Here is a 24321-nt window from a genome sequence, read left to right as displayed (position 1 = left end):
CTGTATGTCACATATAAAACCAGTAAAAGGAGTGGATGAAATCTGTCCTCCAATGATTTCATATCCTTAAAGTTAATTAAATATAGCTTGCACAATGTTTGTTAATAATCCAACAATCATATTTCATATTTCATGAATATGTTGTTCATATTTTCTCTAGTTCCATGATAGAAAAAGAAGAACAGCTCAAAAAATGTGTTTATTGTAATATCACTTACCTTTATTAGTTGTCTGAAGGCATGTTAGATTAATTTTTTTCTTACAGTGGAAACTATCCTTTCTGAAAAGTTTGCCCTGGCATTTCTTTGTTGCATAGTAAGTGAATATGAGATTTTTACCTGCAGATGCCACTTTGCCTTATGGAGCTGCAGATAGGGTGAGTTCTCCGGCAAGCAAAAAAGCAAAGCTTGAATTCAAGCTGAGGGAAAAGTTTGTGTTTGCATTTGCAGCTATTGATGAATGCCTGCTATTTTAAGAATGACTGATTCCAGCTATCCTGCCAAGAGCTGGTAGGATTTGTGAGGAAGGGAAGGGAAGGGAGAAAGAGAGAAAAAGAGAGAGAGAAAGAGAAAGAGAGAGAGGGAAGGAAGGAAGGAAGGAAGGAAGGAAGGAAGGAAGGAAGGAAGGAAGGAAGGAAGGAAGGAAGGAAGGAAGGAAGGAAGGAAGGAAGGAAGGAAGGAAGGAAGGAAGGAAGGAAGGAAGGAAGGAAGGAAGGAAGGAAGGAAGGAAGGAAGGAAGGAAGGAAGGAAGGAAGGAAGGAAGGAAGGAAGGAAGGAAGGAAGGAAGGAAGGAAGGAAGGAAGTTATAATAGGTATGTTTCTAATTTACTCTTTTCTACATTTCTGCAACAACTTGGGAAAAATAATTCAGTTTTTTAATTATACATTGAATTGTAAAGTTAGCAACCGATTGACTTTTCTGCACCCATTTTAACATGATTTTGTTTACCTTCTTCTTCTCAGCCTTCAGCGACACTTGTCATTAATGTTTCCTTGACATATTTAGAATATCATCATTACATTGGAGATCTTCTGTAAGCAGTAAAGTTTTTCAGTGTTACAGCACAAAGGACCTGGTTGATGTTCTTGCCTATTGAAACCCGACTTTCTGTCAACTGCAATATAAATTGCCTTCTGAAGGGAGATATGAAACAGTTGGACAAATGATAGCTACTCGGTTTGTACTTATTTCAGGCCATTTCTCACAGAAAAAAAATGTCACCCATGACAATGGTTTTCAACCTTTTGCAATCTGAGGACTCTCAAAACAAGACCCATGTAACTGGACCCCTGCTTAGTAATTCAAGGCAGTGACAATAGATTTGTCACCATTTGTGGGTTATTATTAAGTAATACAATGTGCAACAGATGAGTCTATAACTACTGATCTTGAAGACATCGGCTGAATCCATGAACACACACTTATATGAAATTGGGAACTGTGGTACGGCATCTTCCTTCCCTGATTTTTAAAGCACATGTAGTGCCTTCTGATCCCAGACTCATTTTGGTGAAAATCTGTGCTGTTTTTTTAGCTGGACACCATGTCAAAATTTCTTGGATGAAATCAGGGATTTAGATTACAGTAAATTTTGCACTCAGTCAATCATCAGAAGTAATACATCTTCTCTGCAGACCCACATTAATCTTCCTCAGACTAAGGGTACTGTGTCATCTCATAACTCTGCGGTGTGTCCAGCCTCTTGAGTAGAGAATTTGGAGACAGAAAACCTTTTATGCCTGTTTTCAGGGGTGCATTTTAGTGGCTTTTAAGCTGTGCGTTTCAGCAGCGATGCTGTTGCTCTGCGATTTCCAGAGAAGGAAATACATCAGCATGAAAATGAGCTGGACCAGTTGCTCCCCTGTGGATATGTTCTTCAACTGAAATGAACATCTTGTTAATGGAAGAAAGCCCTGAATGTTTTCTGGAAGGTGGAGGGCAATGCATTTAGGCTGGTATCTTTCTCATTCTGCTGAGTGGGGCAGTACTATTTTGCCTGACAACCAGGCAGCTATCGGAAAAGGTGAAGAGAAAAGACAAGCTCTGAATTAAATGCACTTCTGGAGTGGGTTTAAATTTGTTCCACTGTTAGTAGAGAGAAATTTTAAGAAGGGCTGGATGACAAATTGGAAAGGAGTGAAAGCTAAGAGTGAGTCTGCTACAAGTGCAGAAAAAACCTATTTAACTGGTACCTTATGTTCTCTTGCGTTCAAATCTGTCCTTTGCTGTATTTCTTGAACAGCTATACCTTAGGTTCAGCGTTCCAGCAGGCAGGTCCTCTCTTCTTCTCTTCCTCTCTTTAATCTTCCCAGTGAGCTACTGAATTAATCTGCCTATCATTTGCACTTAAAGAGCCTCAGGGCCAGATAGTTAAAGTTGTTTAAGAACCTGGAAATTCAGAGAGGAAAAAAAAAGTACCTTTAAAAATCTGGCTCCAATGACACTCTAAATGGCAGGTTCTTCTGCTTCCTACTCAGGTCATACTTTGTTGTGTTTCAGTAGATTGAAATTTCAAACATAGCTTGTTAGCCTTTTAAATTTTAATAGGCGAGAAAGAGCAGTTGCATCTGAGTAGAAAAACACACACCAGGCCTGGAGAGATTTGAGTTAAGGATGATCTGAACTGGAAGTTCTGGGGTTATTTGATAGTGCGATTTGCTGGAATTTGTTGATCTGTTCTCAGCTTACCTTTAAGGAGTTGTGTTAACTGCTGTAGCTAGAATTAACACCATTCCTGGTAAACTGTTTTGTTGCTACTGCTCCACTCAGTCAAAATAACTCAGGGCAGAAATTAGCTGGAACATGTCGTAATTATCTGCATTATTTAAATAGCATGTAAAGACCCTATGTTGCTCCATAAGTATTCCTTTCCTTCCACAAATGCTAATAATCAAAATCTAACCAAGGCTGCGGCCACCAGTAGGGAAAACTATTACCATCTCCATAGTGAAAAATGGAAATTCTAAGATCCAGTCCATCTCACTTGGATTCCTTGCTTACACATAAATATGAAGTGCACGATAAAGCAACCTTCTAACTTAAGTGCCTATGATCCCTGTCGGGTCAATGGACCAAGACACAGGTTTTGAAAGGTCTCTCATTCTAGAAGGTCTGCTGAAAAGTGAAATGAGAGAAATTCAAAATATATGAAAGAAAATGCCTGTCAGCCAAAGATGTTTCTGGTTATATTCTATAGCTGCTTAAGTCTGGTGTCTCAACTATCTCTATCTATTGACTGGATAACAGCTGTACATAACTGTGAATCATTCATTGCTCTATTGGTCCAGATGCCCCAGCAATTGCATTGCTACAGGCAGCTATACCAAGTGGACCAAAAAGGACCTTTGGTGCAGAACTGGACATTTTTCTCCATCACTGATGCAAAGTTTTTAGAAACATTAAAGTATAGATTCTTAATTCTTATAGATGGCAGAAGTATGTATTGTTCTAACAGTTATTGCTAATGAAAAAGAAAATCAAGGAATATTGAAACACATTCTTCAGCTGACAAATTTCAGAGTTAAAAGACTTTAACAGATGCTTATCTCTAGGACACTGCACACTTTGTTACATTTCTTTCATTCCTTTATATTCCAGGAAGTGGAACCTCATGTATTTTTCCCTCTGTTTCTATGGAATCTGTTGCTTACTCTGTTACCCTTCCCTAACTCCTCTATTCTTTCGGAGATGAGGGAATCAGGACAGCATACCATATGCAATCTATGGATGCACCATTGATTTGTAAAGTTCTGTAATAATGTTTGCTATTTTTGTCTGTTCCTTTCATGGCAGTTCTTAACATCTTGCTTGTCCTATAAAGCACTGATCTAGTATTTGCATTGAACTGTCACTTATGATTCCGAATTTTCTTTTCTTGGTGAGAATAGCTAGTTCAGCGCTCACTAGGGGTTGCCTTCCTGTATGGTCGTTCTTTGGTTTTGTCCCAGACAGAGAGTTTGGCTCCTGTACTTTTGACCTATTTATGTGAACAGAACATTTTGTTGAATGGTGCTCTGAAGAATTCCATAAATATATTATTACTTTCAGGAACCCTGTGCACCAACAATAGAATGTGACCAAGTGAAGAGCACAGCTGCCAGCCAAGAAGCAACCCCAAAGCACACTCTTGCCATTTCCATATACAGTTTTCTGAGCTAATACAGATCAATGTGCATGCATCCTTGCAAGTGTTCTGATCTGGTTTCCCAGAAAGGAGGGAAAAATATACCCCATTTGCAATTTTAGTGTCCCAAGGATTGATGGGTGGTGTTCGTGTTGGGCTTGAGAAAGCAGAGATCAAGCTGTTGCAGACCAGATTTTCTCCTGGAAGACTGTGATCATACAGTAAGAAATGGATTTGTGAAATATGCTCCTGATCAAATGGGATCATCATGGGTAAGGCTAAGGGATTTTAGTGGGTCTCAGTGAATCTCCTCATCCCCCACACCTGTTATGCCATAGAATCTCCCTTGTCATGTGATTGCATGGATAACTTGCAAATCATGTGCCTTGAGAGCAGTAGTCATAGCAATTGTTATGATCCTGTCATTCTATGTTACAGACTACTGAGATTTCCCTTTTTCTTTCTTGAAAAGAGGTATCAGAGATTCCCTGGTGGGAAAAGAAAGGAGGGTTTGACAACAAACTTGGAAACAGCAACTCTCAGAATGCCTGAGCTGAAAATCAAGCATCTGGAAAATGTGAATATGTGATACAAGACAAATATTCTTCTTGAATATTGGAGCTTTCCAGCAATGGTCAGAAGTGAAAGCATCCTTGACATTGAAAGAATGCCAGATAATGGGAAGACCCAAGAGCCACTTAGAAGTCAGAATGAATGAATGAATTTATTTTTTTGCTGAGAGTTTTTTTTTCCTAATCCCACTGTCCCTATAACCCCATAAAACATATGAAATGTAAAATCTTTGGAGGCTACAAGGTTAAACTTTTAACAGAATTCATTAATAATCTGCTTCTCTTCCAGTGCTAGGGACAAAATTTGCTCTGAGCTGTGATGGTATAAATCAGGGTCATCTTGCTCTGAGCCAGTGAAAAAACAGCATTGTAACATTTGAGGGGGTGAGATCAGTATCAAGCCCAAGGTAATTTACCTGACAAATGATATATTATTTAATGTGCAACTCTCCAGGGTCTCAGAAACTGCTCTGCTCATTATTACATGGATCAGTTTTTTAAGTCTTGCTGCAGTTCCCTTTTATCATTTCAAGCTATGTTCCTAAATTCTCCCACCTCCTGGATCCTGAGCCCCTAACAGCTGTGAGGTGTGTGCAGAATATGAATAATTTTTTGCAATGCTGTCTGGCTGGCGCCCAGACTGTTCTGACCCTTGCTGCTGCTTCTATGGGATTCTCCTTTTGCACTGCTCTTTTACACTCACAGTAACTTAGCAATATATAATCAGACAGAAATATACATTCTTTAAAATGCATGGAAAAAGCTGGGACAAACTACTTAAGTCTCAAACATATCCAGCTTAAACTTTTTATATTTTCATTGCTATAAGGCAAATAATACAATGTCACAGAGGAGCTGACAAGAATACACAAGGGTCACAGTATTACAGAACAGATGCACTAGTACTGTATTTTAGTACAGGGACAGAGTAAGTCTAAGTTAACTATTAACATCTTGTCTGTAACCTGCTATTTTAAGCTGTACAGGTTTCATAAGCTGAATCAGGAAAGGCAGTGGAGAATGTACAGCAAAGAACAATGCAGTTATATGACAGGGAGATGGATTAGATAAACCTAATACACCTCTTCCAACTCTAAAATCTATGATTATAGAAAATAATGCATCTGAGCACAGTTGGGGTCTATTGATTTCTATCTCCAGTGACTTAAAATGGCAGAGAAAATTTTCCTTCAGCCCTAACAATTCTCTTCTTCTATATCCCCTTTTTTACTACAAAAAATGTAGATATCTGCATATGTATGGGCCATCTTTTCCAAATCAAATGTTTTTTTTTTCACTGCAATTTTTTGTTGTTGTTGTTTTTAGTATTTTTATTTGATAAACAGGGCACCTTGGCTCTGCAGCACTTGAATGACCAGGTTGTGAAGTGACAAGATACACTGAAATAAAATATGTATGCAGCTGGATTCATGATGGTTGGACAGATGACAAGGTCACTGGCTGGGATCATGTTCCAACAGAGGTGAAGGAAGCCCAATGTGTCTTCTGCATTGACAAGAGATGAAATTTCACCAGAACAGCCTGTATTGACCATTAGCGATGAAGCACTATGTTAGAACTATAGGGTCACGTCATTGTTGAATCCATACACTTGTGAAAGGGATTAAAAAGACTAAAGCACGCACTTGTACTCACAGAGGAAAGAACAGCCTATGCAGAAGCAACCCAAGCAGGTGGATGGGAGGAAATACATAAAATAAGGAATAGGTGGAGTCTTGAGTCTGCTGCACACAACACAGATGGCAAAACGGCTGTGCTACCTGACAAATGTCTGTGGGGCCAAACAAAAACTACACTTAAAATTACTCTAGTCAGCTAGAAAGACAAATAAAAGACACATGGATCTAGATTCAAATAATTAAATGACTACCACTTAGATGTCTACATATTTTCAGGAAGCAAACATCCTGAAGTAGACAGGACAGGTTGGAGGAATTATGCTTTAAGATTGTCTATTTGGGAAACTTCTGTTGAGGTGGAAAGTCTAGAGGTAGCTGTGTATTTACTTGTCTAAATTGACATTAAATGAATCACAGTGCCAGGTTTTATCTGCCCTATATGCAGGACTTTTGGAAAAAGAGTTTTGTAGTTCCAATAGATATGTAGTAATCAGCAGAGTACTAGATGCTCTCTGTTGCACAAGTGGAGGAAGAATGGAGGAGAGAGCAGAGCAGAGCAGAGCAGAGGAGAGGAGCTCAAAGTAAGATGCAAAATCCCAATAGAAATTTCAGTAACACAGAAGAATATTTGGCATGTGCCTACATATGCAGGACAGATGCTATATATTTGTAAGGGGAACACTTAAGTAATAATTAAAGTTTCTTCCTAAAGAATGTACAGCTCCTCCTGCCAAAATTAACTGGGAATACACTAAAGGAGCTGCAACTAATTGCACAAATATCTGGAAATGTTTCTATTCTGCTCCTGTGATGTTTTGGAGCACTATCAAACTATCTGCAAGCAGGATACCAGTCCTAACATTGGAATTCAGCTTTAAAATAAGTGGACATTCAGAAAGCCTAATATTCTGATGGGAATGACTCGCCTGCCTTTAGCGAGAAACCCAAACCTTTACACTGCAGCTGTTCATTAGCACAGCAAACAACAGAAAATATCAATGAAATAAATACTTGCTCCTTAGTTAGTATGTGGAATCCAAGAGCTGTGACAATGACCAGTATGTTGATGTAAGGACGAAGACATGGACAGTGCTGTGGGTGTATTTTCTTTGGTCTAATTTTTCAACTAATTCCTTGAGAAAAAATCAGTCTTTCTCTGAAATGATCCATACAATCGGTCACCAGGTCTATGCTGCAGATATATTTCATCTGCATTATCTTAATCACTACAGAATTTTATTCTGGCAGAGTGATTTTCAAAATTGTGTTTATTTTCCCTCTCATTAAATCTTACAGGACAAAGGTAGCAGGAGGTGAAATATTTTGTTCTGATTCTATGCTCTGTTACAATGATTCTGTGGAATTTATTTTCTAAGCAGACAGGAGCTTTTATTTTCATTGGACTACAGTTTTGTTTTGTTGTTTTCCAAACAGTATTTGCAGTTAAAATTAAACTTTGACTGCATATGTTAATACCTGAATCAAGAATACTTCACTGACTCAGATTCCACAGAAAAGCTGAGGAGGTGGTATAAGACCTGCTCAAATCCAAATTTGCCGTTTCCCCAAGTAGCTTGGTGCCCACATGGGATGAACTCTGAAGCAGGGCAGTGCACGGCTCCCTGTGCCTCGGTACAGCCTGCAGTGCATGTCCATACCCATAAGTCTCATCTCTGTTTTTGCACTGAGCAGCTCCAGGATGATTCTACGTCCCCGAGAGAATACTTCAAACTTCTCAATCTCCAAGGCAGGATGGCCACATATAGACTTCTTGTCTGGAGCAGTTCCTTGCTCATACTAAGTCCCATCCATGTCCAGGGTTTGTCTGGGACAGTGTTCACTGAGGGGAAGCAAAGCCAGGCCAGGACCATCCTTACAATTTATTAGTAGACGGTCTGAAATTGTGGGGCCCCAAACAATATCCTTGGCACTGTCCAACTTAATAAAATAAATATAGCCTTGAACCAGGTATAGGCATAGCTTTGGGTGCCTGGGTGTAGTCCACTACATATGACATTTCAAGAGTGTGTTGATGTCCTAGACCAACACAAGGGGAAGCCAATCCTGCACGCAGCAAGGCATGGTGGGATCTGTAGGATGCCGGAGGTCAGTCTGACCTGCTGACTGTGTGCGCTCCTCACCGGAGCTCTTCTGCAAGCAGCACCAGCTCCTTGGAGAGGTGCATTTGCAATGGGAGAGGGCTGGGTCAAGAGGTGCAGAAATGCAACTGAGCTCCCCAGGCAAGACGGCTACACTGCTTTGTGAGCCAAGGGCAGCTAACTCCTTCTGAGCTTGAAATCAGGCTGGCAACATGCTTTCTCCAGAGCTGGAAGGGTACAGTGAACTATGAAATGCTCAGTAGTCATTTTTTTCTGCTTCCAACAGAGACTGAATTAGAGTAAAATTCCAAGGTAATTGGATCAGCCTCTTAAAATCACTAATAAGGCAAGCACAGTACCCAGCCTCCTACTGGATTCTATATTAGGAACAATGACTGTCACGCAGCAAGTAAATTCCCATTTTTATCAAAAAACAGGCAGTAAGGACTCCCATTTTTTCTCTTCAGGGAACTTTTTCAATACCAGCTTTGTAAACTTCATTCAGAACCAAAGAACAGTTTAAAAATCTTGTAATGGTAAAGAAAGGGTTTTCAAAGAGAAATTCCCTGCAAGTACAGTGCCATTGTTGTGCTACATTTTCTTTTGAAATGCCAGCAAGAAACAATTAAGGAGCAGCACTTGTAATGTATAATTGATGGTTTGCAGGTATCTAGAAAACTTAGACCAATTAGGCCCAGGGTGCAACATTACTTATTCATCACCATCTGGAATTTATAACTTTATAAGCCCTGTTACAGTTTATGTTTGTCTGGCAGAAATGGCAAGTTTAGTGTTTAAGTGCTGCATTATGCTGCAGAAGGTAAATATTTAATAGTGTCCCGACACAATGCAGCTGAGTGGGATAAGATGAACATGTTGTGTGGTCAAAGCATAGCAGCATGTAGATATTGCAAAATATAAGGAACAAAATGTCCTTCTGAGAGCAAGAGGACAGAGAATACTTCCAAATAAATCTGCAGCAGCATTTCTATTGTATCAGTAGAAATCTGTGGCATTGATCTTTGGGTTGCAGTATGCATTGTCTAGTAACAGCTGTGATTCGACTTTAACTATGATTCAGATGGGTAAAAGAACTGTTTCTATGAAAATATAAGAATCTCCCATCTTCTTCTGTGACGTTAAAGTAGAAATAGACTAAAGACGGATAGAGAATTTTGAAAAAAATATCTTCTTTTTAAAAAAATTTAATTTCATCAAGCATCAAACCTGCTTTAGTTACTGCTCTGAACAATTTCCCACTGGAAAAAATAAAACCAAACCAAACCCCAAACAAATACACAAAGACAAAGGAAAAGAAAATCAAGCCACAAATACAGAAAAGTTAATTTTATAAATCTTCAATATGACTAAAGGGTGAAGTTCCTCCTCAGGAACAGAACTAGTTTTTCTTCTTTATGTTACCCCCACTTAAAATCAAAGAGCAAAACTGGGTGAAATGTTCTGTCTGGATCTAGTCCAATGATCTCAAGATCCCGAGTTCAAAGTCATGTTCAAGAGACTGGCTTGATTTGTGCCTGGAAACTTTCTCACAGCATTGAAATTCTTCTGGTTCTGAAAGACCAGCTTCTACTTTGCTCTGGTCTGGCAACCCAGCCTGATTCAGCTGAGATGACTGGCAGTGAATTGATCAGCTCCACCTCCAGCCTGCACATGGATAAGAATCCTGCAGTTAACAACAATCTTTAAAGAACCTTGATAAGACTAATTGATTTTTCTGCACTGTCGCCTGTCTCTCAGATCCTGACAAGTACAGTCAAAGAGCTTTAAATATTTTGTATGTACATGGAAGGTGATAATGTTATGCCTTAATGGCTGGTCTACATTCATTCAATGCCCAATGCTACAAAATGTCTGTAGTGGTAAGATAAAGGTCCAGTTTTAACCTCTCACATTAAACAGGTCCATGTAGGTGATACCCTACCTGGGAACCTGAAGTTCTCGGCGTGCAGGTGCTTACAAGAAGCTTCCTTGGCAGGAAAAGGACCTACTGATGCAAAACAACTGAGTCTTGGTGTCTAACTGCAAGTGGGTAACCAGCTGTTATAGCCAACCTTTTGGAGACTCACACAGTAAGGTTGCAACATAAGAGTACCATGCAAACTCTTTCCTTGTTCTCCTAGAGACACAACTGCAATTAATATCATGGTACAGTAGATTATGCTATCTCATGGAGTGATTCAGAAAGGTGCTGTGTTGTTCTCATCCTCACAGGCCATCCAGAATGGCTTTGACCATTCATTGTGTTATCTACAATGTCAAATTAAATTAAGTTTCTCACTGACTGGAAAAGGAGAAACATAACACCCATTTTAAAAAAGGGAATAAAGGAAGACCTGGGGAACTACAGGCCAGTCAGTCTCAACTCTATGCTCAGCAAGATCATAGAGCAGATCCTCCTGGAAACTGTGCTAAGGCACATGGAAAATCAGGAGATAATTGATGACAGACCACATGGCTTCACTAAGGGCAAACCATGTCTGACAAATTTGGTAGCCTTCCACAACAAGGTTACAGTGTTGGTGGATAAGGCAAAATCAACTGACGTCTTCTAGCTAGACTTGTGCAAAGCATTTGACATTGTCCTGCACAACATCCTTGTCTCTAAATTGGAGAGACATGATTTGACAGATGGACCACTCAGTGGATAAGGTATTGGCTGGATGGTCACACTCAAAAGAGTTGCAGTCAAGGGCTCGATGTCCAAGCAGACACCAGTGACAAGTGGCATTACTCAGGGGTCAGTATTGGGACCAGTGTCATTTATATCTTTGTCAGCAACATGGACAGTGGGATTGAGTGCACCCTCAAGCAAGTTTGCTGATGACACCAAGCTGCATGGTGCAGTCAACATGCTGGAGGGAAGGAATGCCATCCAGAAGGACCTTGACAGGCTTGAGAGGTGGGCCTGTGTGAACTTCATGAAGTCCAACAAGGCCAAGTGCAAGGTCTTGCACACGGGTCAGGGCAATCCCAAGCATAAATACAGGATGAGCGGAGAATGGATTGAGACCAGCCCTGAGGAGAAGGACTTGGGCATGTTCATTGATGAGAAGCTCAACACGAGTGCATTTGAGGCCCAGAAAGCCAATTGTATCCTGCGCTGCATTAAAAGAAGCGTGACGGGTGATTTTGCCCCTCTATTCTGCTCTTGTGAGACCCTACCTGCAGTACTGCATTCAGCTCTCGAGCCCCCAGCATAAGAAGGACATGGAGTTGTTGGAGCAGGTCCAGAGGATGGCCACAGCAGTGATCAGAGGGATGAAACACTTTTCCTATAAAGACAGGCCAAGAGTTGGGGTTGCTCAGCCTAGAGAAGAGAAGGCTCCAGGGAGATCTAATTGTAGCCTTCCAGTACCCAGAGGGGGCCTACAAGAAAGTTGGACAGGGACTTTTTACAAGGGCCTGTAGTGATAGGACAAGTGGTAATGGCTTTAAACGGAAAGAAGCTAGATTTAGATTAGATATATGGAAGAAATTCTTTACTATGAGGGTGGTGAGGCACTGGGACATGTTGCTCAAAGTTGTGGATGTCCCATCCCTGGAAGTGTTCAAGGCCCAGTTGAATGGAGCTTTAAGCAACCTGATCTAGCGGAAAGTGTCCCTGCTCATGGCATAGGGGTTGGAACAAGGTGATCTTTAAAGTCCCTTCCATCCCAAACCATTCCATGATTCTATGATTCTATAATTCCATGATTGTTTGCTTTCCTATCTTAATTTGTTATTTCTGATTGACTTAATTACCATCTTGCGTGTATTCTTAGTCATCCATTTCATTGATTTACTTGATTTGTTTCAAATGTCCTCATCTAAATCTACAGTTGCGTAAACAAACTGAGCCTTCTTCTGCAACTAGGTTAATACACAAGTACTTTCACTTATTCAAATAATTCTGACTCTTGAATCATAGAGTCATAGAATCATAGAATCACAGAATCATTAAGGCTGGAAAAGACCTCTGAGATCATCACATCCAACCATTAATCCAACACCACCATGCTCACTAAACCATGTCCTGAAGTGCCACGTCTATATGTTTTTTCAACACTTCCAGTGATGGTGACTCCACCACTTCCTTTGGCAGCCTGTTCCAGTGCTTGACCACTCTTTCAGTAAAGAAATTTTTCCTGATATCTAGTCTAAACCTCCCCTGGTGCAACTTGAGGCCGTTTCCTCTTGTTCTATCACTTGTAACTTGGGAGAAGAGACCAACACCCACCTCACCACAATCCCCTTTCAGGTAGTTGTAGAGAGCGATAAGGTCTCCCCTCAGCCTCCTCCAGACTAATCAAGACCAGTTCCCTCAGCCACTCCTCATCAGACTTGGTCTCCAGACCCCTCACCAGCTTTGTTGCCCTTCTCTGGACAATCTCCAGCAACTCAATGTCCTTCTTGTAGTGAGGGGCCAAGTCTACACAGTCAGTCTACAGAGGAATAGAGCATGATATTGCCAGTGTGAATTTCAAAATGTTGTTTGGTTTTTTTTATAGCTCCAGTTCCTGGAATCCAGTGATGTCAAAAATGTTGTTGTTTTCATGGTTACATAGAAAACCAAAAAAACTGACCTATAAATGCTCAAAACCTGAAAGTGAATGAAAAAAACACTTTTAGTTTGATTATTTCTATAGTCTTATAATTTATTGGGGAGCCCAACTCTTTGAGGATAACAATAATTAGATTCTTCAGTGTTTGACATTTTATCAAACAATATGACAAAGCTAGCTGAAGCCCTAAGCAAATGAGAAAGTTGTCTTTGCTTTTCATGTACTGTTGTAGAAGAGATTAAAAATATGTATTATAGTATAAGAGCACGGATTGTTATTCTCTCCAAAGTGCCTTAAGCATCATTTATTAACATCACTAAAACATTTAACAGTGCTTTTTAAAACAATTTGCAGGCAAGGGGAATTGGTTTTATTTCAAGTATAATTTTCACCCCGTAGATGGTCATGTTCAGTGCAGGACTGATTTACATTTGTACCTTATGTTTTCAAACATCTTGTGTATAATGACTGAGCAGAAAGACATATATCATGTGAATCTAGAGAATCATAACATTTATCACAGCAGGCTCAGGAGTCGATTAAGGTCTCTCCATCCCTGACACGACACAGAACCTCCCAAGATCTCTATTATCCTTTAGAAACCTTTTTTCTTCTTCTTTTTTTTTTTTTTTTAAAGTCTGTGGCCATAGTGTTTGTGCAGGAGAACTTGCTGTCATGAATCAGATGCAGTGCTGTAGTGATGTCCAGGTTGAGTCTGCTGAGAGCCTGAAACAGTCTGATATGGACTGACATCAGCACCATCCCAGAAAAAAACCCTCTGTGGAGCAGGAAAAGCAAAACAGACCACTTCACTGCTCAAACACAATGGCTCCCTCTCCATTGTCAGAGGAGCCAGGGGCATCTATTTTGGAGGTGAGCATCCTTCAGGGAAGAGAAAACAAAGCTATTCTTCCATCAGCCCAGTTTGGAAAAGGCAAGGTCATCAAGCACAGTAGAGCCCTGCATCCCTAAGACCCAACATTATGTCACAGCTACACTGCACAGGACACTTGCGGGTGTGCCTGAATCCAATGGGATCATTTGTCTTCAGAGGAAAACCAATGTTTCCCAGGCTACAGAAATCAAAGGATGAGCATGAACAACTACATTGTCATAGGAGATTCATCCTGCTCCTGCCATCACTCAGGATTCCTGTGTGATCAAGTGCATCTGAGGGGAAGATGCATATTTCTGATTACTTCCCACCACTTTGGAAAATCTTCAGGGAAAACTTCCCTGAGAACTACATCGTACATTGCTGACCAGCCTAAACATAGCAGAGAGGAGCGAGCAGATCTGTACTGCTGTTTTCCCATGTGGCCGCATGCCAGCCGGGACGGATCAAAGCATTTGACACTGGGAACTGCAGCATGGGAAGTTAACTGTAAAGCGAAGAAACTGTGAGGCAATTGCAGCTGCCTAGGATGGCTGCAACAGAACTTGATTTTGACTTTGCTTCAAGAAGGGACAAAGTGATGGTAACCAATAGCTTTTAATATAGCCCTAGCCTCTGCAGGATGGACACTCTCGTATCCCAAAATAGCCCTTGCCATAGATAATGGGCAAAAAAAGAAAAGTAATCTGTAAATATCTTCCAAGCTGTAGAGGAGCTTGAATGGAAACATTTAAACTAAAGGGGTTTTGTCCGTGGTGATTATTTGTCCATGTCACAGACAAATGTAGGAACAATTTCCAGCCTATTCATGAACTAAACAACTTCTACAGCAGGAATGAAAACCAGGCAAAGTGCTGTGTGCTTACACCAGGGACCTGCAGCGACAGCCTTCTACTGAAATAATGAAAAAGCTCCTCCCTTTGGAGGGGGCAAGCATCCAGAGCAAGGTTTGAGATCTTTCCTGCTCACCCTTTCTCTGCTGCAGCGATTGTACCAGCTTGTCAGTTATCCAGTTACTGTACTGATTTTTCCCTTAATATGGACCACAGTAAATGTAGGGAAAGTACGGTGCTAATTGAGAACAGACAAGCAAAAGTACTCCAAAGAAACTTAGCAGAGGCATTTGATTTTTTTGTTAGAAAATAATGACATTTACTGCCAAGAGCTTCTGAGGTCATCAGCTGCCCATCTTCCCCATTGGGTACCTCTCTGGCTATTTTTGATTGGATTCCCTTTCATCAGGATCTAGAGATCTGTGCTGTCCTCTAAAGTTTAGCCATTGCATCACTTTTCCTTGTGCAGCATTTGTTACACAACATCTTTTTTTCCAGCCTAGATTTGTTTGTGAAGGTCACAGAGGACTGGCTGTGATAAGAGCCCAAAAGCCCTCAGTTTGCTTCTGAATTGTTCTTGTTAATTCAGTGCTGACTGAAGACTGATACAGCCCTGGAGATCAAAGTCTCCTATCCTCCATGATATTCCAAGCTTCTCCTCAGGGCACTTTTGGCTTGACCTAGAGGTAGAACTGGTTCCAAATCCATTAAATCCTTCACCCTTTTGAGATGAATCTCATTGCTGTAAGTTTTGGTAATGGTTTTGTACTGTGAATGGTCATTCTCTTGAAATTAAACTGTCATCTAACTCCTTCTGGTCACTTGGCTGAACTCAAATAACAACTGAGAGTACTCTGGATGCCAGTTCTATTATTTTTCATAATCACCCAGTTGCTGAGCTGCCCTTTGAGTCTTCAGGCACAGTCACTGTCAAATCTACCACCTCCAGGAAAATTGGCATCACCTTTCAATTCACCTGCATGCATGTAATATCACTTGTTTAAAGCTATTCAGGGTCTGGAATACTTCAAAATCTATACATAGGGATTTAGATGAATAATACCTTTGAAGTAGAAAGTCCAGTCTTCCTCAGATAAATCACTTTTTCATATGTACAAATCAAGTAGTTCACAGTGATAGAGTAACAACATGGCCACAGCAAGAAACATCACTTCCTCTTGAATACTTCTAATTATGGAAAGTTTTTTTTTAATTAAAATGCATTTATTTTACGTGTATACAGATACACACACAAACACACAATTTAATAAGACAATACCCATCTGTTATAGACTAGGCACACAAGGAAATATGTTTGTGTGAATTTAAACCCTTCTTCTACAGTTGCACAAGTTATCTGTGCAATTTTCTTGTGCTTTCATTTTGACATAATAATGACACTGTTATTATTTAGACACAGATCTATCTAAATTTTTTTTAAAATATATTTAGTCATTTTGCACTGTGAGCAAAATTTCTTCCAGTCTTTTCCCCCTGCTCCAAGACCTGTAAAGCACTTTTTGTGCAGCTGGTATTCAATAGTTTCTGGTCATTGGAAGAGGTAAGTTTTCTTTGGTTTTGCTGGAATCTAAGGACTGCAGGGCTACTAGTGAAGAAAGTGCTAAGGAAAACAGCTCCCCACACTTTTCCACATAGGCAGGGGACCACCATCCTAATGGGGCTGTGAGGAGCATAGGCACAGTTCATGGGGTTTGCAGTATGCACACATTTGATGGATGCTGGCTTGGATGACACATAACAGCACAAATGACAAGATGCTGAAGGCTAAATCTGAAAGCAGGAATGGGAGCTTACCAAGACCTTGCTACTGATAGGGTAGAGGGAAGGGGCCAGATGAATAACACAAATGTTCCCTCAGGGACTTCCCTCTCTTTTTGATCTACAAATAATAATGATACAATCATCTGATAAACATCTGATTATTAAGAATCTTAATAATTTATGTATTTTTGAACTCACCTTTATGTCAACTTTTCTCTCCTTCAAAGAAGGTTGCTGAATGATCCTATGGCCAGAATGGGCCTCTGTCCTCACATTTGTAAAAAAAAAAAAGTTTTGCTTTTAAATCTTAAACAGAAATAAGTAAGAAATCATTGGGCGTGGTGCAGGAGACACAATACCTAATAACTGTCCAAGCAGATAACCAAACCTGGGGGCAGAGCATCCACAAATAAAACCCAGTGCACATTAATGTTTGTGTTCCCACTTTGCCTTTGCAAACACTTCCAAAGCTTTTCTCTTAACCCTCTGTGTTTTTAGCTTCACCTCTGAAACACAAGTTTATAATGAAGGTTGTGAGGAGGTCCCAACAGAACAAAATGCTCCAAGCACATGTTTAATTATAAGAATGTACTTGGGTCTGTCCCTGTTCAGCAGTGTTAGGTGTCTGCTCATGTTCAGCTGTCTTGATGCCTTATTAACAAATGTACAGATTTATACGAAGGTTGTCTTTTTTAATGAAGGTGCATGCCCTTGGATTTCTGCAATCCTATCCAATCTAGACTGACTGAGCTTTTTATGTGATGAGGAGTAAAAGGCTATCTAGTCATTCCTTATCTGAACTAGCATTGCTCCAGGTTTGGTTAGAGTATGTGGTTTCATCACTATTCCTTCCAAGTTCATGGATGGTTTTTCCTGACTTCTGTTTTTATGTTTTCTTTTCTGGAATTACAATATAGCTTCCCTTTAAAAAACCAAACCAAACCAAACCAAAACAAACAAACAAAAAGAAATTGGAAAGTGTCCTGATATTTGGCTACTGATTATAGAGACATATTTCTGTTTAGGAAGAATATTAAGATATTTGCGTTCAAAGTTGAAACATAAAAATATGTCAGAACTGTCCAGTAACAACACTTCGTTTCCTGCCCACACAGCATTTTCCTCTTTTCTTTAGCTATGAGGTTACTACAGAGGAAAGTTCTGGGCAAGATAGAGACTGTCATTATGTTTTTCAGTCTATTTGCACTGGCAGCTAAGAGTGCTGAAAGGTAATTTATTCTTTTATGGATAAGTGGTGCCCAAGATGCCTAGGACAGCATAGTGGAACGTCTGCTAGAGCTGTATTTGCTTTCTTGTGAATATCTAAGTATGAACATTAGGAGTCTGACACCTCCTTCATTGCAAACTTAATGCTGTTTCACATTTAGTAGGATTTGAAAATTGAAATGAGAATAGCTTAAGTAAATAGTTTACTATTGGGTTCTGTTCAGTGGCTGGTAGACATCTAGACAGCTAGTAGCAGGTAGACACCCGAACATGGTGGTGACAGGTCTCCTGATCCTGCTATCAGATGTCTCTCCTTCAACCTGGTGGTTTTCTCAGGTGATGGAAATAGTTTTTTCCCCAGACCAACAGCCAATTTCCATCTCTCAAGAAAATATAAGTTGCTCCTCTATCTTGAGGCCATAGGTAGGCAGAGATGCCTTACCATATGGTGTGAGAGTAAGTTCTGTATCTTAACCATACCAAACACTTCTAAATAATTGCAAAGACAGTAATTCCAAATACAAGCCTGGAGAAGCATAATGTTTTTTTCTGACTGCTTTTCTTACCTACCTTTATTGAATATAGTCTGTTGTAACAGATGCAGGCATTCAGATTGACATTTAATTTATCCTCTGAATTAAAAAAGGATGATAGAGTTTAGTCCCAGTTAAAAAATGCCAGCGCTCTGTCACTAAGCCTTACTTCTATCAAAGTTGCATTAGTATTCAGCTGTTTACAATTAGCTGAGCTTCCCATGCAAGCTGCCTCAATAAATAGTTTAATAGCAATGAAAAGAACATGTGGCCAGAAGGGTCTACCTTTCTCGGGGAAGAACAATTAATTATGTAGAGAAATTAAGCTGCAAACAGATTACTTGAACATTATATTTCTCTTGATTTTAAGTAATGAGCTGTAAAATCTAATCAATATGCCTCCAAGAGAGCAGTACTCGTGGGCTAGAGGTAACACCACTTGGTCTATCTACCTGGAAGATTTCTGACTGATATAGCATTGTGTTGTTATCTGGCTATGCTTAATTAGAGATGTCATAGCTATACATACATAGTCTACTGAGAATTGAGGACATATATAAATAAAGACCTTGCAATAAGGTCTGAGGTATATATAGATATAGATATAGATAAAAATACTGAACACAGCCAGAATAAAGTGGTGGGTAGAAAAAGGAGAAAGAAACTGATATTAATTTAATTGTTTATATTCTTATTTCACAATCTGTTTCCGGGTTAATATTTTGTTTCATTAAAAAAACCCAGCACCACAAGCTCATGCAAACGGCAAATAAGATCATCCCAGAGATAACAGAAGGGTTGTAGAATTTAGAAGGGAAAAAAATTTAGTGTTCAGTTAACTAGTATGTGTGTTTTTCATATGTGCATCCTGGCAGATCCCACTAGTGCTCAGACTCTTGTTACCTTCAGTATTTTTCATGAACAACTATAGAAACTTCTAATCGGAAATGGTATGCTTAGCTTTTTGATGAGGATTCACAAAGCAGACATGCAGACTGCTTAACATGACATGATGGACAACAAGGGGCATGTTATGGGCTGATTCTGCTAAAGGGTATCTTTTGCACAGCACTCATTAGTCCTACACAACATTGGTTGTGTGCAAGTATCTGCCCATGTCCAATAGCTGTGGATTTTCATTAGAAGTGCCATACTTTTAATCACTGGGAGAATAATACATGATCTGGGCTACTGTTTGTTGCAATGGTAAAAAAATATTCAATATCTGAAGTTAAAGCTTTAGAGTCAGAAGATGTGACTGTGTGTACTATGAAGAGGATAAATTTAATTTTCATCTGAGATTCCTAGTCAAGAGACATATCAATAAAGGAGAAAAGATAAAGAGGTTCATGTGAATTATGACATAACATAGCTTAGAAAACATGCTATTGCTGTGAACTCCTGGGAATCTACAGGATGACAAGGAGGCAAGAAGGACATAAGACATTTTCATATTTTAATCAATAGGAAACTCTGCCTATTGCGATGATGATGGTCATATATTCACTAAATAAACTGTCCTTTGATTTTCTAAGGGTATTCTCCAAGGACAGTGAGTGGTCTGTGTTAAACTCTTGAGCACTCAGACTCCAAAAAAGGATGAGACACAGATTTATGTGCAAGTTGGGGATCAAAATTTGGCCTAGTCACTGAAATGGAGCATGTCTAAATTGAAGTAGATTATATTTTCACTGCATTCCACATCTTTTTTTCAAACTGCTGTCCTCAAAAAGCTTATTTATTGGTCAGGAAATTATGTTTGTCAGGAACAAGAAGCCCAGTGATGGCTGAGAAGACAGAATAAGAATGTGCCACATGCATAATTATTCTTTGGTGCTACAAAGAGCTGTAAAAGAGTTCATGAAAGGAAATGAAATGAGGAAATCCAAGGCAAAAAAATCATGTTGGAGGAAGAATTGATATTAAAGCTGTTGCTCTCTCCCTGAATATTAAATATGCACAATGAAGACAAATTGGTCACAGCAGGGTTCTGGTACCATGTATTACCATATGATATGTCCAAATGAAAACATGTAACTCAGAGCTGTAGTTTTATAATAAAGTTTCTCTGCCTATTTTTCCTCCTCCCCCAAGAACACTTTGTTTTTCATACCACCAATCTGGAAGACATACAAGAGGTCAGGTTTCCAGAAAAACTCTTCTCTCTCTGCAGGCATCCTTAATAAACTGAAAATAATGACATTTGTGGCAGTACAAATGCACAAAGGGTAGAGCACATATTAATTAAAGCAGGTTCACTAAGTGGCAGTTTTTGCTGAAGCTGGCCATTTTTGTCTGCTTTTATCCCTTATAACTGCCTGTTTTCCCAGAAGACATCTTATCAGGCAAACATTGTTTTGGCATCGCAGAACATGACAGACTGTCATTAGATAAAGGAGAAGGTTAATAAAATAGAAATCCAGGTTACAAGCAATGTTTTAGCCAGAGGCATCCCATGGGTTGTGGTGAAACAAACAGCAGACTAGTCAAATGCAGCAAAACACAGTCAGCAGAAGAGTGCTAAATATCCAGCTTTTATTCTATAACTTGCACAAGCCAGCAGAATCTTGAATAATTCTTTTTTTCTTTTCATTGAGATATTTGGACTGAGTTTCCTTTGGTCTGTGGATTCTCATTTCAATATCCTGATAGTCTGATGAGCCCAGCGGGTTAGGAAAGGTTCCCTCAAAAGTTATTATGTGAAGATAACATAAGTAGGGAGGATGTTCTTTCCCCTCTCTTTTGTTTCTTTTCTTAAAGAATTTCTGGAAATGCCTGGCAGAGTTGATATCAAGTGGAATCAAAGCACATAGGCCTAGGGAAGAGCAGGATTATTTCTCTGGCTCATCTCTATTGAAAAACTTTCTGTTTTATTGGGTTGCAGGGTGATGCTGGCAACTGTAAATATTTCTGCAAAGGAAGTGTCTTTTTCTGCAAGACACTGTTGAGACATAGAGAAGTGACCACTGACCCCAGGCCTTTGGGTAGGATGGAATTTAAACATTCAAATGAATCAGTATGATCAGGAGAGGACAAAGCTAAATTAGTGCTTTGAAAGGTAAGTTTTGCTTTTTTTGTCTTCTTTAGAGATGTCAGAGGAAGATTAGGATGGGGGAAAAATAATTCCAGCTGTTATCTGTGTAACCTGAGCAATATGTTTTCTGGTCTTTGTAGCAATAGCAAGCCTTCAAAATGTTTGAAGAAAAAAGTAGTGATTGCTTAGATTTTATAAGAACATCTGATCCTGTTTTAAGAAAGTGTCATGGTTTAACCCCAGCCGGCAACTCAGCACCACACAGCCGCTTGCTCGCTCCCCCACAGTGGGATGGGGGAGAGAATTAGAAGAGTAAAAGTGAGAAAACACATGGTTTGCGATAAAGACAGTTTAACAGGTAAAGCAAAAGCCGCGCACACAAGCCAAGCAAAACAAGGAATTCATTCACCTTTCCCCACGGGCAGGCAGGGGTTCAGCCATCTCCAGGGAAGCAGGGCTGCGTCACGCGTAATGGTGACTTGGGAAGACAAACATCATCACTCCGAACGTCCCTCCACCCCTTCCTTCTTCTTCATCCCAGCTTTATATACCGAGCATGACGTCATATGGTATGGAATACCCCTTTGGCCAGTCTGGGTCAGCTGTCCTGTGTCAGTGTCCCCTCCCAGCTCCCCGTGCACCCCCACCTGCTCGCTGGCAGGGCAGCGAGAAAAGCTAGACAGTCCTTGACTGCTCAGCAACAACCCAAAACATCAGCACATTATCAACATTTGCTCTTCCCAAATCCAAACATAGTCTCATACTAGCTTCTGGGAAGAAAATTAACTTTATCCCAGCTGAAACCAGGACAGAAAGGAACAGGAGAATTAATGTCATGAGCATCTATAATGAGTTAGGTTCAAGCTGAAGAATCCTAAGGAGAAAACACGGAAAGTTTATTTCAGAGGTGGAGGAAGGTCTTCAAGTGGATCTTAAATGTGTTTAGTGTCAGTGCTGATTTACACTAGCTGAGGATTTGGCCTTATGTCTCCATCCTGGCAGATTTGTCTTAACTCTTTTGAAGGAGATTTCCTCTTTCTCCACTTGGTTTGCTTGTGTGATGACTTTGCAGCCCTTATTTTGTATGAATTTTGGCAGCTGCCATGTGCAGCTGTTAATAGGCCCCTTAAATAATATTCAGAAAACCTCTCCTTCTGATGTATGAGGAACCACCCTCCATCACAGTCTGCTGCAAGGCTAACTTCTCTGTGGTTGTAAGAAGCCAGTGCATCTATGGATGGGTTTTCAAAAGAGCTGATACAGCTTAACTTTGTTCCCTTCAAACTCACCAGAAGAACTTGCACTGGGCCTTTTAAAAGCAAAGTTAGGTTCATGTGCGGCTTTCCTGAAACCTCCAGTTTACTTCTGAGGTGCACAGGGCAGAAGAAAAGAGCAAAAAGCAACAAAAGGAGATGCTGGAGAGAACTACTCTACATACAAGGCATACCTTTATTTCTTAAGGAGGATAATTGTGATTCTAGTGTACAACTGGTAAGGGAAGACAGGAGGTGAATGGCTACAAGGAGGGGAGAAACTGAAATGACAAGGAGGCAAAAAGGTTTTAAAAAATTGCAGTTGTACCTGTCAGGACATATTCCAGTCTCCCTGAGATGACACAGCAAAGAAATCATTCTGCTCTCACTGTCATCTAGGTTAAATATAAATGTCCCATACAGAAAACCATCAAACACTTCTTTCCCAGGAGGCTGATCCTGAAGACTTACTGCCAAAATTAATACTCTGCATGCATGCATGGTTTAACCCATGCTTTCTCAAATTTTACACCTGTGTTGATAGTTGCACCTTAGCTAAACCTGGAGCACTTGGTGTCTACACTTTTCAAACGTATGGACTTCCCTCTCTTACCATTTACTGCAGCTAATGAATTACTTTAACCTCTGCCTTGCCAGTTTTTCTGCATTGCTTACAATTTGTGACATCCTTGAGGCTGCTCTGCACCTGACGTTTGAACTAACAATCTCTAGAAATTTATTAGCCCATGTTGTCCACTGATACCATCCTGGTATTGCCTAGCTGCTTGGGTGAATCAGGGCAGGAGGAAGGTGACCGTGAAAGATATCTGGGACAGTGGCTGTGATGCTGGTATCCGTACCTTCTCTAAACACAGGGAAGTACTGTGCCCTACAGTGCAGCTGTGAGGAGAGAAGAGTTAACATTACTCTTTTGCTGACTGCTGTACAAAAGAAACAGGAATTCAAACAGAAGAAATAACTAAAAGAGAGCAGACCAAACACTCCCTCCAAGTCTGCCTTTTATAAAACGATCGAGTTTCTCTGTAAGTTGAAGTTTTAATGGCGAGCTATTCAGCAGCGTGCTTAGGCATGTATTAGCCTTCTGGGTATACTTATGGCACTTGATAAGATCCCTTTATCTCTAAGCAGGAATTAAGTAAAGATTACAGCGTTTCTCTTAATCAGAACTTCAGCATATTCTGGAAGGTCTGTGTAAAGACTTTGTTGTCTCGTCATAGTTTACCTTATTCCCCCGTCATTCCTGGCACTGCTTCTTTTCAGAAGACAGAAAAAATCCTCTGTATTTTGCTACTGCAAAATCATTTTGATCAGATATACTGGTAGAAACTGGATATAAACAATCATATGTATACATAATCTTTCACAAAGGCAGTGAGGACCCATCTATATGGAATTTTCTGCTCTCAGTGGAAGCGCTAGTTGACATTTCCGTGCTGCTGCTGCATTATCAGCAGCCTGCAAGAAGATAAAAAGTGCCGTCATGCAGATTTGCTGCAGAGAGCAGCATGCTGCAGGGTGAGGACGCTGACCAGTAATTTTTGCTTTATTTTTGCTTTTATCACTGCTTGTATATTAGGCATGGAATAGCTCCTGGATGAGGTAAGCATTTCCACTGTGAAGGGTTCAGTTAAAGCCCGGTGCTTTTATTAGAGACTGTGTACTGGCCTGTGAGATACCGGCAGAGGAACAGATTACAAGGTGGGGATCCTGTAGTTCAGCAACTGCTCCACAGTCACCGGCCTCACAG

This window comes from Phaethon aethereus, assembly GCF_964289735.1.
Source record: "Phaethon aethereus genome assembly, chromosome: 3".
In the NCBI taxonomy this organism is placed as follows: Eukaryota; Metazoa; Chordata; class Aves; order Phaethontiformes; family Phaethontidae; genus Phaethon; species Phaethon aethereus.
The sequence above is the reverse complement of the archived record's forward strand: the minus strand, read 5'-3'. Positions refer to the sequence as shown.